This window comes from Grammomys surdaster, unplaced genomic scaffold (assembly GCF_004785775.1).
Source record: "Grammomys surdaster isolate TR1022 unplaced genomic scaffold, NIH_TR_1.0 119160, whole genome shotgun sequence".
Taxonomy (NCBI): Eukaryota; Metazoa; Chordata; class Mammalia; order Rodentia; family Muridae; genus Grammomys; species Grammomys surdaster.
The window spans coordinates 4,654-18,330 of NW_021615381.1; the positions used below are offsets into that span (position 1 = coordinate 4,654).

General features: G+C 37.1%; 1 pseudogene; it reads left to right on the forward strand.

Moving 5' to 3' along the window:
- The first annotated feature begins 2,337 nt into the window (after positions 1–2,337).
- LOC114635882 lies at positions 2,338–13,338 on the forward strand (annotated as a pseudogene).
- The last annotated feature ends 339 nt before the right edge of the window (positions 13,339–13,677 follow it).

Here is a 13,677-nt window from a genome sequence, read left to right on the forward strand (position 1 = left end):
CCTATTTGCTCCCAGGTTTGTGGTTTAGACCCTGGGAGATCTGGTTGGTTGGTATTGTTGCTCTCCCCAAAGAGCCATAAACCCTTTCAGCTTCTTTTCCTCCTATTGAGTTACCCTGTCCAGACTCAGTATGATGTCTATTGCCTTTTGTGTCTTTGGTCTTATTTGGCTGTCTCCTCTTGGAGGTATGTTCTTTTCTGAAGAGGAAATGGAGCAGGGAGGGTGGATCTGGTGAAGAGGGAAAGTAGGCTAGACTTATGAGGATTACCTGGCGCAAAAACAGTAGTCAGAATACATTGTGTGAGAGAAGAATTTAGTCCAATTTAAAAACATTAATTCAATTGTCCTAATTGTAAATGCAAATGAGGGAAGCAATAATGAACACAGAGACACAAAATTGGGAAGCCCAGGGAGGAATGACTTTGACAGATCCAGTTCTCATTCTGTCTGTTTAGAAAGTGAGGATCACCCAGGAGTTTATAGTAAGCTCATTCTTGGGCCCTGTCTACATCTGTTAAATCAAGTTTGCTCTCAGCAATGTGAAATCTGTACCATGCAGGAAACAATCCCAGGTTATTTTCTTGTATGAGTTCTCATGATTTTGGATTGTGGAATTACAGAGTTTCCTGCTCCTTTAATTCCAAAAGATTAGCTTTGCTTCTCTTTAAGGAAAACTAATGTTTAAAAAAGTATAAAAATAAATTAAATGACATATGTAATATCATACAGTATGTCTACATTAATTTTATATTATGTTAAACATATACAAACTGACATATAAAAATGCTAAATGTTTAAACACATTTTTCAAAACAAGAATCAAAGTGTCACCATCTCAGCTTGGCTTTTGATAAAAACAAAACAAAACAAAACAAAAACAAACAAACAAACCAGCATAAAAAAGACCATAAATGACTATTACAAAGACTATTACATTTTGATTCAACTATAATTTATTATCATTCTTTAAATTCAAACAAAACAAGTCAGTCTGTCTCTTAATGTCATTTTCTGTTTTTCATGCAATATGTTTCATTGGCAGAAAGCTCTCAGACCATCAAAATAAAGCAAGTCTTTGTTTTTAGTGTATCCTATCTATAAGAGCACATTTGCTATTCATCTCTGAAACTATTCTTGCTACAAAAAAATCATAAATTAACTAAAAAAAGTGATAACAACCCTTTAAAGGTGATTTTGTCAGCTAGATTTTGTGTTCTTTCTGCCCTTCATTTTCTACTGCTACAGGCAGTGTAGACAAAGTGGCTGTAACTCTAATGTTCACCTGACAAATGAGAGTGCATTACATATTAAAATCAGATGGGAGAAAGAATTGGGCAGATTGACAGTGCCTAAGCTGTAATTACATGCTGTTTTGTAAGGGATACAGCACTGATTGTGAGAGTATAATCCTTTATAAGTGTACAATCCACTAACAATTGCTTTGTCTTTGTTCATATAGCTCAGAGTCCTCCTGAGGCATGCAGGTTGTCATCTACTAATGAGAAGTTAGGTTATTTAATAATTTAGGCCACCGTGAATCTAAATGGAACAAGCATGAGAATTCTGATACTTCTTTAAGTTACTTTCAAATGCCTGGGAAGTATGCTGAAGACATTTCCGGGATTCATAGCAAGTATGTCATACCATAGCAGCTAAGGCTTGGTACTGTAAGGTGCCAGGGTAGGCCAGTGGTGAAGGTGCAGTCTCAGTTGCAGTTGATGGCTAAGATATAAAGGATTCATGTAAAGAAGGTGAGCTTTGTCACCATGAAGAAAGCCTATGAGAGGCTATTGGTGAAGCCTAGTTGCATCAGATGTCACCATAGTATTGAAGATTCCAGTATCATGGAATGTCTACTAAGAACAGCAGCAGCAGTGGAGTGAAGTCTACCAGAGACTAGAGTGCTACAGAAGGCATGGCTGGAGAAGTGACACAAAGCCTTTGGGAGAGCCCAGAAGATCATGTATAAATCTTAGACATTGAAACTAGAAGCAGAAAAGATGAAGTTGACTTGGAGTTCCCAAGATTTTAAAGATGCCTAGTTCTGTGTAATTAGAACTTGAAGACTATTGTGTAGGAACCTTAGTTTATAGAACTATAGTCTAGTTCATGTATGACATTCAGAGATAAAACAGCTCTTTACACATTGTCACAAATATAAAAATTATCATATAAGAGTGATGGATTTGGGGGAATTCTTAAGGTTTATTCATCTCTAAATATCACTAATTTCTTAAGCTTATTTCAGAAAAGTTAGCATTTACATGTATCCTAGTGTGAAGTTTCTGCAATTGGAGAGAAAATTTCATGTTTCTAGCACTCTCTGCAATCATCCCTATGTCTTCTTTTAGAATATCAGAAAGAAGATACGAGTTTTTTCTGGTAATGTTTTTTGCTACTGATGAGATCAACAGGAATCCTTATCTTTTACCGAACATGTCTTTGGCATTCTCACACAGTACTGGCACGTGTGAAGATATAGATGAATTTCTGGAAACAATATACTTATCACAAAATAATCCTTTTCATTTTTTTAATTATGAATGTGGAATACAGGGAAGATGTGGTGTAGACCTTACAGGACCATTATGGACAACATCCTTAAAAATGGCAATTGATTCTAGATTTCTGAAGGTGAGAATGTGTGATACTGGATGAATTAACAACTTTTTATTCTATTCATAGGTGCCTAGGGAGAAACCTTCTTGGCATAGGTTTGTGTGTGTATTCTTTTTTATATGTTATCCATTTATTATAAAGGATTAAATAATCAGATTTTTGATGCATTGAGAAAACAGTTAAGTATATTATTATAACATGGTGACTTCTCAGGATAGCCTAGAATCTAATAGGAATACTTATAGTGTAATCTTACTATCCTCAATAGGAGTTCTGAAATGTGAGTAATGTTACTTGTATATAACTCCAAACTTTCTGACATTCATATTTCTTACAGGATGTTTCATCATCTTTCTATGTCCTCTAGGTTTTCTTTGGACCATTTAATCCTAACTTGAGTGATCATGACCAGTTTCCATATGTCTATCAGGTAGCAACCAAGGACACACGTTTGTCTAATGCTATGGCATCCTTGATGGTTCATTTTCAATGGACTTGGATAGGACTTGTCATCTCCGATGATGACCAGGATATTCAGTTTCTCTCCCAATTGAGAGAAGAAATGCAAAGGCATGGGATCTGTTTAGCATTTGTGAATATGACCCAGAAAGCATGCAGATATACACGACAAGGGCTAAGATATATGATAAACAAATTATGACATCATCAGCCAAGGTTGTTATCATTTATGGTGAAATGAACTCTACCCTAGAAGTCAGCTTTAGAAGATGGGCATATTTAGGTGTTCAGAGAATCTGGATCACAACCTCACAATGGGATGTCATCACAAATAGAAAAGATTTCAGTCTTGATTTCTTCCATGGGACTGTCACTTTTGCACACCACAACAATGATATTGCTAAATTTAGCAATTTTGTACAAATAATAAACACTTCCATATATCCAATAGATATTTCTCATATTAGGCACAAGTGGAATTATTTTAATTGTTCAATCTCTAAGAACAGCAATAGTAAGATGGATCATTTTATATTCAACAACACAGAGGAATGGTTAGCACTGCACAAATTTGACATGTCCCTGAGTGAAGAAGGTTACAATTTGTATAATACTGTATATGCTGTGGGCCACACCTACCATGAACTCATTCTTCAAAAAGTAGAATCTCAGCAAATCAAAGAATCCAAAGGAATATTTAATGACTGTCAACAGGTAAAAATGATTACATTTCATTATGCTTAGATTTTTCAGTGTGATCTTTTCAGTGGCCCTGAGAAGCTCACATATATTTCTTAGAGAATATTCTATCAGTCTAAAGACTTCTACACTTTAAAACTCCCTGTAGTAACCATCCTCATATCGAATAAAATGAAATTTCAACCAAACATTGTCAAAAAAGGTAAGGAAGGACATTTCATTCTTGTCAAAGGAAAAATCTCCCAAGATCAACTTTCTATTCTGAATATCTATGTTCCAAATTCAAGAGCACCGACATTCATAAAACAACTTTACTAAAACTCAAAGAACACACTGCACCTCACAAAGTAATAGTGGGAGTCTTAAACACTGCACTCTCATAAATGGACAGATAGTGGAAACAGAATTAAACATGGACACAGTGAAACTAAGAGAAGTTATGAACCAAATGGATTTAACAAATATCTATAGAACATCTCATCATAAAACAAAAGAAGATAACTTCTTCTCAGCAACAGGCCTACACAGATATAAGAAGATTGAAATAATCCCATGTATCCCATCAGATCACCAAAGACTAAGGCTGGTCTTCAATAATAACAGAAACAACAGAAAGCTGACATACAGGTGGAAACTTAAAAACTCTCTACTCAATGATAACTTGGTCAAGGAAGAAATAAAGGATGAAATTAAAGACCTTTTAGAATTCAATAAAATTGAGAAACAACATTACCTAACTTTTGGGACACCAGGAAAGCAGTGCTAAGAGGAATACTCATAGCTCTAAGTGCCTACAAAAAGAACCTGGAGAGAGCATACCCCAGCAGCTTGGCAGCACATTTGAAAGCTCTAGAACAAAGAGAAGCAAATACACCCAAGAGATATTGAGAACAGGAAATAATCATACTCAGAGCCGAAATCAACCATGTAGAAACAAAAAGAATTATACAAAGAATCAACAGAACCAGGAGCTGGTTCTTTGAGAAAATCAAGAAGATATATAAAACGTTAGTTAGCCTAACCAGAGGGCACAGAGACAGTATCCAAGATAATAAGATTAGGGCTGAATAGGACGACAGAACAACGGAAACTGAGGAAATTCAAAAAGTCATCAGATCCTATTCCAAAAGCCTATATTCAACAAAATTGGAAAATCTGGATGAAATGGACAATTTTCTAGATGGATATCAGGTATCAAAGTTAAATCAAGATCAGATAAACCACCTAGTCAATCCTATATCCCCTAAAGAAATTGAAGCAGTTATTTAAAGTCTCCCAATTAAAAAAAAAAAAAACCAGTACAGGACTGGATGAATTTAGTGAAGAATTTTATCAGACCTTCCAAGGAGACCTAATACCAATTCTTTTCAAATTATTCCACAAAGTAAAAGGAACACTACACAATCTATTCTATGAAACCACAATTATGTTCATACCTAAACCACACAAAAATCCAATAAAGAAAGAGGACTTCAGTCCAATCTTCCTTATTAATATCGATGCAAAAATACCAAAAAAAAATTCTAGCAAACCAAATCCAAGAAGATATAAAAAAAAATCCAACATAGTCAAGTAAGCTTTATCCATGGAATTCAGGGATGTTTCAAAATATGGAAAGCGGTCAACATAATCCTCTATATAAGCAATATCAAAGAAAAAAACTACAAGATCATCTCACTAGATGCTGAGAAAGCATTTGACAAAAGTCATCACCTCTTCAGGATCAAAGTCTTGGAAAGATTAGGAATTAAAACCCATACCTAAACATAGTAAAAGCAATATACTGCAAACTAGTGGCCAACATCAAAGTAAATGGAGAAAAACTTAAAGCAATCCCACTAAAGTCAGGGACTAGACATTGCTACCCACTCTCTTCCTACCTATTCAGTATAGTACTGTATGCTCTAGCCAGAGCAATTAGACAACAAAAGGAGGTCAAAAGGATACAAATTGGAAAGAAGAAGTCAAAATATTACTATATGCAGATGATAAGGTAGTATAGTTAAATGACCCCAAAGCTGCAACCAGAGAACTCTTAAACCTGATTTAAAAAAAATAAAAATAAAACCTTCAGAAAAGTGGCTGGATAAAAAATTAGCTTGAATAAATAGTCTTCCCTTACTCAAAGGACAAACAGGCTGAGAAAGAAATTAGGGATATGACAACCTTCAGAAATAATATAAAATACCTTGTTGTGCCTTTAACCAAGCAAGTAAAAGATCTGTATGACAAGAATTTCACGTCTCTGGAGAAAGAAATCGAAAAAGAATCCAAAACATGGAAATATCTCCTATGTTGAAGTATTGGCAGCAACAATATAGTAAAAATGGCCATCTTGCGGAAAGCAATCTACAGATTCAATCCAATCCCCATCAAAATTGCAACTCAATCCTTCATAGAGATAGCAAGAGCAATTTGCAAATACATTTGGAATATCAAAAGACCAAGGATAGTAAAAACTATTCTCAACAATAAAAGATCTTCAGGGAGAATCACTGTCCCTGACCACAAGCTGTAGTACAGAGCAATAGTGATAAAAAGTGCATGATATTCGTACAAATAGGCAAGATCAATGGCATAGAATTTAAGACGCATAAATGAACTTCCATATCTATATGGCCATTTGATCTTTGACAAAGGTGCTAAAACCATCCAGTGGAAAAAACATAGCACTTTCAACAAATGGTGCTGGTTCAACTGGAAGTCACCATGTAGAAGAATTCAAATTGACCCATTCTTATCTCCTTTTACAAAGCTCAAATCCAAGTGGATCAAGGACCTCCACATAAACCAGATACACTGAAACTAATAGAAGAGTAAGTGGAGAAGAGCCTTGATTACATGGACACAGCAGAAAAGATCCAGAAGAGAAAACCAATGACTCTTTCTCTAAGATAGAGAATTAACAAATGAGACCTCATAAAACTGCAAAGCTTCTGTAAGGCCAATAGGACAAAATGGCAACCAACAGATTGGGAAAAGATCTTTACCAATCCTTCATCTCATAGAGGGGTGATACCAAATATATAAAAAGAACTGAAGAAGTTAGATTCCAGACAATAATATAACCCTATTAAAAATGGGATACATAGCTCAACAAAGAATTCTCAACCGAGGAAACTCAAATGATGGAAATGCACCTAAGAAATGTTCAACATCTTTAGGCATCAGGGAAATGCAAATCAAAACAACCCTGAGATTCCACCTCACATCAGTCAAAATGGCTAAGAACAAAAACTCAGGTGATAACAGATGCTATCAAGGATGTGGAGAAAGAGGAACACTCCTCCACTGTTGGTGGCATTGTAAGCTCATAGAATCATTTTGGAAATCAGTCTGGTAGTTCCTCAGAAAACTGCACATAGTAATACCTGAGGATCCAGCTTTACCACTCCTGGGCAAATACCCAAAAGTTGCTCCAATATATAACAAGGGCACATGGTTCCCTATGTTCATAGCTGTCTTAGTTATAATAACCAGAAGTTGGAAAGATCCCAGATGTCCTTCAACAGAAGAATGGATACAGAGAATATGGTTCATTTACACAATGGAGTACTATTCAGCTATTAAAAACAGTGAATTCTGGAAATTCGTAGTCAAATAGATGGAACTAGAAAATATCATCCTGAGTGAGGTAACCAAATCACAAAAGAACACACATGGTATGCACTCACTGGTAAGTGGATATTAGCCCCAAATCTTCCAGTACCACATGAAGCTCAAGAAGAACGAAGACCAACGTGTAGGTGCTTTGGTCCTTCATGGAAGGAGTACAAAATACTCAGGGGAGCAAGTAAGGAGACAAAGTGTGGAGCAGAGACTGGAGGAGGGGCAGTCTGGAGACTGCCAGATCCAGGAATCTTGCCCATGTGCAGTCACCATATGCAGGCATGGTTGAGGATGTCAGGAAGTGCATGCTCACTGAAGCCTGATATACCTGTCTCCTGAGAGCCTCTGCCAGAGGTGGATGCTCACAGCTAATCATTGAACTGATCATGGTGTCCCCAATCAAAGAGGTAGAGAGAAGACTGAAGGGGCTGAAGGGGCTCGCAGCCCCATTGCAAGAGCGACAATACCAACCAACCAAAGCTCCCAGGGTCTAAACAGCCAGCCTGGGAACAAGCTTTGAGGGACCCATGGGTCCAGCTGTATGTGTAGTGGAGGATGGCCTTTTCAGGCATTGGCAGAAGAGGAAGTCCTTGGTCCCATGAAGGCTGGATGCCCCAGTGTGAGGGAATTTGAGGTTGGGGAGCAGGCTGGTGGATGGGTAGGACCACATCCTCATAGAAGTGTCAGGAGGGAGGATGGAATAAGGGATGTCAGGGGGAATGGAAAAAGGGGATAACATCTAAAATGTAAATAAATAAAATATCCAATAATAAAAAACAAAACAAAAAATAAGTTAGGGACAAAGAGTTTTATCATAAAGCCTTATGTGATGACTTGATTAGAATAATTTCCTAAGGAATTGGTATGTTTTCTGTGATTAATAGTTTGCCATTTAAACTAACTTAAAAAAAACATAAATGATAAAGATAACACATTTTCTTAAGCTCATGTTTATTTAATATATGCAAACTGTATGTACGTGAATGACTCACTACCACTCTTTGTTTCCACAACTTCCAGATATTCAGACTGCCCACTCATTCTCACATACATGGCTTCATTTTTAAAAATTATTTTTCCAAATGTGTTCATGCACACGCACATACACATACACACACACACACACACACACACACACACACACTATGTTACTCTTTATTTGGTAAGCATCTTTAATTACCCATGAGGCATATTGTATCTTACTATATGGGATAACTTTAATATATCTGTCTTCCCTGGAAGCCATTAAAAATTAGAGGACATTCTCAATTTTGTATTGCCTTATTTGATATAAGTATATAATCATCTAATGATGTATCTCATTTAGGTGGCTTCCTTGCTAAAGACCATAGTATTCACTAACCCTGTTGGAGAACTTGTGAACATGAATCACAGGGAAAATCAGTGTGCAGAGTATGACATTTTCAACATTTGGAATTTTCCACAAGGCCTTGGAATAAAAGTAAAAATAGGAAGCTATTTTCCTCGTCTCCCACAGAGTCAACAACTTCACATATCTGAAGACTTGGAGTGGGCCACAGGAGGAACATCGGTGTGTGTACCACAGTTTTCATTGTTTGAATATATCTAAAATTTAAAATATGAGGCACTAAAGCTGTAGCTGTGTGGTTAAGACCAAATGCTGCTCTTGCAAATGGTCCTTCCCCAGTTATGAGCATCAAAATTTGATAACTCACAACTTCATATAAATCTAGAACATAAGGATCAAAGGCCTTTGATTGCTTGTTCAAATGTACCCACATGCCTACTCATCCCAGAATACAGGAACACATTTCTAAAATTTAAAGATATATATATATTATACACACATATATATACACACAAACATATATGTATATATATATATATAACTTAATTTTATTACTATATATACAAGTTTTTTTCAGAATTACTAATGAAATTATTTATTTTTCCATTTTGTTAATACTGATACTCCACGAACACCCCTACCCTATCTGCCTCCCCTTCGTCTCTAAGAGTGTGCTTCCCCACTGTCCACTCGGCTCCCCCCCCTCAACTCTCTAGCATCAATCTTCGCTGGGGCATCAGGCCTCCACAGGACCAAGTGCATCTTCTCCAATCGAGGTCAGACACGTCAGTTCCCTGCTCTGTGGGGGCCGTGGACCAGCCCATGTATGTTCCTTTGTTGGTGGTTCAGTCTCTGGGAGCTCTGAGAGGCCCAATTAGTTGATACTAATCAACTAATTGTAGTCAGCCACTCCATTTTTTGTCCCTGTTATTCCTTTAGACAGGAACAATTCTCGGTCAAAAATTTTGAGATGGGTGGGTAGTCCCATCCCTCAACTAGGGGTAGAGCATGTCTACTAGACGTAGTCTCTCAGGTTCCATCTCCCCATTGTTGGGTATTTTCACTACTGTCATCCTCATCGAATCCTGGGAGTCTTTCATAACCCTGGTGTCTGGGACTTCCTAGAGGTTCCCTCCACCTCCACACCCACCGCTACATATTTCCACTCATTCTCCTGGCCTTCTGGGCTCATTCCTGTTTCCCCTCATATTTGATCCTGCCCCCATTTTATCTCCCCCTACCCTATCCCACCCAGGTTCCTCCATCCCTCTGCCTTCCATGATTATTTTGTTCCCTTTTCTAAGTGGGATTGAAGCATCCACACTTGGACCTTCCTTGCTATGCTTCACATGCTCTGTGAGTTGAATGCTGCCTATTCTGAACTTTTGGACAAAATCTGCTTAACAATGCCATATATGTCACTTTAGTTCTGGGTTGCCTTACTCGGGGTGATATTTTCTAGTTCCATCTATTTGCTTGCAAAATTTATGATGTCATCATTTTTAATAGTTGAGTAGTATTTCCTTGCAAATGGTCCATCCTCAGTTATCAGCATGAAAATTTGATAACTCACAACTTCTCGTGAATCTGGGTCATAGGGGTTCAAGGTATCTGGATTTCATGCTCAAATCTACCTACAAGTCTATTCACCCCACAATACAGAAACACATTTATGAAATTTAAAATATGTGTATATTTATAATAAAAATTTTGTAACTACATATAAAACATAAAAATCTGTGATACTCTTTGAACATCATTATAGACTAATAAAGTACAGCAAATAGTCATTATTTCCACATTCCTGGCTTTGTTTTAAACTTAAAAACCTTTAATTCTATGAGAGTCTTATGACATGGTTTATTCGTATTCATCAAAGAACTTTTTCTTGATCTACCCTACGTTTTCTCCCCACACAACTCAGTATCCTTGTTATTTTATTTATAAATCATTTGAGAGAAATTGATGCCACATAAATGTTCTGGTTCCATTTAATCACTTTAGAAAGGAAAAATTTAAAATCTGTACAACACAATTGTTACACATTTAATATTACATGATGTAGTAAATATTGTGTTACATTCAGGGCATTGGAGGCTTACACAAAATAATAAAGTGCCTGAAATTTATAATTTATATGTGATTTATCAGAAGAATAAATATAGTAATATCTGTTAACTACATAAATAAATATGTATATCAAAAATTATGTAACTACATATATATAAATAAATTTTTTTACAAATATATATATATATATATATATATATATATATATATATGCACATATACACTTGATGAATACATAAATTATCATATATATCCTCAGGTTCCCACCTCCATGTGTAGTGTGACATGCACTACTGGATTCAGGAAAATTTATCAGAAACAAAGAGCAGACTGCTGCTTTGATTGTGCCCATTGCCCCGAAAATGAAGTTTCCAATGAGACAGGTACATGCTTCCATGCAGAAAAAAATTGCCGAATTCGAGTATCTTCTCTTTCCAAAGTAGAAATGTAAAATGGCCTAGATGAAAATGAAAGACCTAAAATCTGTGAGTTTCAGAATTTAATCTTTTAAATCATATCAACATTTTCAGACCCTGCCAATAACCTGCAATATCTTCTACAAAATTATTTTTCTCACAGTATGATGGTTGGTGATTTTATATTTTGCAGAAAACTTTTAGGGGGAGAATCATTTGTAACCATTTAATTTTTGTATTATTCCTATCATATTGGCACTTCAAATCTCTTTGAGACTAGGTGCTTCCACTCCCACTGAGTTCAGATAAGGCAGCCCAGATAGATATACATATCTTACATACAGGGATCAGCTTTTGGGACAGTCCCCTGCTCCAGGTGTTCAGGGCTCACATGAATACCGAGCTGAGTGTCTGCTACATATGTGCAGGGAGACCTATGTTCAGCCTGTGTATGTTGTTTGGTAGGAGGTTCTGTCTCCAAGAGCCCTAAGGGTCCAGGTTAGTTGACTCTATTGACCTTCCTGTAGAGATCCTATCCCTTTAGGGGCTGAAGTCCTTGCTCTTGTTCTTCCATAATAGTCCCAAACCACCACCCAAAGTTTGACTATTGGTGTCTGCATCTGGTTCAGTAAGCTGCTGTGTAGAGCCTCTAAGATCATAGCCATGATAGACACCTGTTTGCAAGTGTAACAGAGTACCATTAATAGTCTCAGGGAATGGTGTTTGCCAATGGGATGGATCTCGAGTTGGGCCTGTTATTGGGTGGCCTTTTCATCAGTCTCTGCTCCATCCCAAATCCCTGAATTTCTTCTAGACATCTCTAATTGGATCCTGTATCCATGCTGTTGTCTTGACGTCTTTCAATTGTCTCTGACCAAGGTATATAGAGAAATCAACACTTTTCTCATATGTTCCCTTTGACCAGGTGTTTTGTTAAAGCAATAGAAACTAAGATATTAGTAAAATGGTCACATAATTTTCTCTCTCCCACCAGCTGTGTGTTTCACTAATAAGTAATTTTTCTCTTCCATTCTCTAAGATGGTATGTTGTTTCATCACCAAGCATAGGATAATACAGAGCAGCCTTCAGTTACTGGTCCCTACAGCAATAAGGAAAGAAATAAATCCTCAACAAGAAAATATTTTTTGAGGTATCCTCTGAGTAATCCAAGTACTCAGTTATTAAGTACATAATTATGACATCTTCTGAAGGTTTGTTTTTCACCAGCAGATATGGAGCAATGTGTAAGATGTCCAGATAATAAGTATGCCAACCTACAGCAAACCCGCTGCCTGAAAAGAGCTATATCATTTCTGGCTTATGAAGATCCATTGGGGATGGATCTAGGCTGCATGGCCTTGTGCTTCTCTGTGCTCACGGTTCTAGTACTCCTCACTTTTGTGAAGTACAAGGATACTCCCATTGTGAAGGCCAATAACCGGATTCTCAGCTACATCCTCCTCATTTTTCTCATCTTGTGCTTTCTCTGCTCATTGCTCTTCATTGGACATCCCAACCAGGTCACATGCCTCCTGCAGCAGACCACATTTGGAATATTTTTCACAGGGGCTGTTTCTACAGTCTTGGCCAAAACTATAACTGTGGTCATGGCTTTCAAGCTCACTATTCCAGGAAATAGGATGAGAGGGATACTGGCAGCTGGGGCACCTAAGTTGGTCATCCCAATTTGTACCCTAATCCAACTTATTCTCTGTGGAATCTGGCTGGTAACATCTCCTCCCTTTATTGACAGAGATATACAATCAGAACACGGGAAGATCATCATTATTTGCAACAAAGGCTCGGTTATTGCCTTCCACTTTGTCCTCGGATACTTGGGTTCATTGGCTCTCGGGAGCTTCACTGTGGCTTTTCTGGCCAGGAATCTTCCTGACAGACTCAATGAAGAAAAGTTCCTAACGTTCAGCATGCTGATGTTCTGCAGTGTCTGGATCACCTTCCTCCCTGTCTACCACAGCACAAGAGGGAAGACCATGGTAGTTGTGGAGGTCTTCTCTATCTTGGCTTCTAGTGCAGGGTTGCTAGGGTGTATATTTGTCCCAAAATGTTATGTTCTTTTAGTTAGACCAGATTCAAATTTTCTTCAGAAGTGTAAAGCTAAATTCCATTATTGAAACTTTAATAGTTTTAAGTGTTAGATGGCACTCAACCTCTTCCTACTTTGTCATAACAAAAGTACTACTAAATCATACAAAATAATTAAGTAATATACTAAGATCTTACTGACACAGCAAAATAACTCTGCCTAATTAAATACCAGTGATTAAGGCTTTGTGGAAAATGAGTTCATTCATGAGAACACAAACCTAAACTTTGAGAACAGGGACTCTCAATTTAGGAATGGCTGCCATCATTTTGATATGTGTTTGTGTGTAAACCATGTTCTTAATTATTGATTAATAGAAGGTGGCCCTATTGATTGTGAACAGTTTCACCTCTAGGCAAGTTGTTGT